Source organism: Nicotiana attenuata, unplaced genomic scaffold, assembly GCF_001879085.1.
Source record: "Nicotiana attenuata strain UT unplaced genomic scaffold, NIATTr2, whole genome shotgun sequence".
In the NCBI taxonomy this organism is placed as follows: Eukaryota; Viridiplantae; Streptophyta; class Magnoliopsida; order Solanales; family Solanaceae; genus Nicotiana; species Nicotiana attenuata.
Genome location: NW_017672380.1, coordinates 77,365 through 79,259, shown reverse-complemented (window position 1 = coordinate 79,259; position 1,895 = coordinate 77,365). Strand labels below are relative to the sequence as shown.

The window sequence follows — 1,895 nt, the reverse complement described above, 5'->3', positions numbered from 1 at the left end:
ATTAATTAAAACCCAAACTGCAGAAATTATGAAAAATATTAATTGATGCTAATGCATAGTTTTGGAGGTATATATGCATTTTGAAAAAAATATTATAGGGAAAAATTGGGTATCAACAGTGATGTTTCGCGGATTGGTATTGGGTGTGTCTTGATGCAAGAGGGTAGGGTGATTGCTTATGCTTTGCACCAATTGAAGCCCCATAACAAGAACTACTCCATTCATAATCTAGAGTTGGCAGCTATAGCTCACGCATTGAAGATTTAGAGGCATTATCTCTACGGCGTATCTTGTGAGGTATTCACAAATCATCGGAGTCTACAACACTTGTTTAAGAAAAAGGACCTGAACTTGAGGCAGTGGAGGTGGTTAGAGCTGTTGAAAGACTATGATATCACTTTTTTGTATTATCCCAGGAAGGCCAATATGGTGGCCGATGCCTTGAATAGGAAGGCGGAGAGTATGGGTAGCCTTAGGGGTATGCATTCGATTTATCGATTCGATTTTGACCCTTATCGATAATTACTTATCGATTATCGATTTGTACATATGCTTATCGTTATCGTTTCAATAAGGTTTAGATTTTTTCGATTTCGATTTATCGATTTTTGGGGCTTATCGAGTCGGTTATCGATTACACCAATAAGAAAATTTGCGGGATTCCACGGAAAGTATATCGCTGTAAACACGCCTAACTAATATGGACAAAAAGAAGCTAAAAGCGGCGCTGAAGAATGGGTAGAGGAAATAATAGGGTTAGGGACTTTTTTTTTTAATTAGATTTGAATCTTCAGTATTACTCAGAAGTGATAAGCAAAACACTAAGAATGTAACTCCACTAAGCACAAGCCACAATTTAAGTCTTAACTAGTAAAAATGAAGATCCTTCCATCAGACATCCTTGATCAGGCATAAAGCCTTTAAAAGCATCCAACGGCCTTGATCTTATCATCTACTCCGTGATGCCTCACTTATATATTACTTGGGTACATGAAACCCTGACCTTAGATCCCATAGACTTAGGTGGCAAGTTAGACTTGAACTTAGCTCTGACGACGCCACTGTTTCCATGAGGCCTGCAAACCTTACCCCAAATGCAGCGATAGTGAGAGTTGTTCTTCTTTGTCTTAGCCTTGTAGATGTACGCCATGCGCTTTCCGAGGTACCAATCCACTTCCTCCTTAGTGTTCACTCTCTCAATCTGAATCAACGAAGTTCTTGGGTACTGGTTCGATTTTGACCTTTTGTATCCAAGAACGGTTCCTCTGACATAGAGTCTGACGCGCTCTCCTTGGCGTCCTTTCACCATTTTCGATTCAAGGGGATAGGGGAACGGGGGATACGGCGAACGACGGAGAAGGTCTGCAGAGAAAAACATAAAACCTTAGAGGGGGTTAGAGACTTAGGGAAAAGGAAAGGGTATTATAGAATAAGGGTATATTTGTTTTTTTAGTATATTTTATCGGTTTATCGATAAACCGATAACCGAAGAGGACAAAATCAAAATCAAAATCGATAACTTGATAAGGAAAATTTCAAAATCGGAATCGAAATCGATAAATCGATAAATCGATATCGATAAACCGATAACAAATAATCGATTTGATTTATCGATAAACCGATTCGAATGCACACCCCTAGGTAGCCTTGCATATATTCCAATTGGTGAGAGACCATAGACATTGGATGTTCAGGCGTTGGCCAATCACTTTGTGAGGCTAGATGTTTCGGAGCCTAGGGGTGTGCATTCGATTTATCGATTCGATTTTGACCCTTATCGATAATTACTTATCGATTATCGATTTGTACATATGCTTATCGTTATCGTTTCAATAAGGTTTCGATTTTTTCGATTTCGATTTATCGATTTTTGGGGCTTATCGATTCGGTTATCG

General features: G+C 39.0%; 1 pseudogene across 1 annotated transcript; it reads right to left on the bottom strand.

The window, feature by feature from the left end:
• Positions 1-774: 774 nt before the first annotated feature.
• On the bottom strand, positions 775-1,382 carry LOC109212989 (annotated as a pseudogene). The gene has a single exon (XR_002065935.1). The product of XR_002065935.1 is annotated as a 60S ribosomal protein L35a-3-like (transcript).
• Between the last annotated feature and the right edge of the window lie 513 nt (positions 1,383-1,895).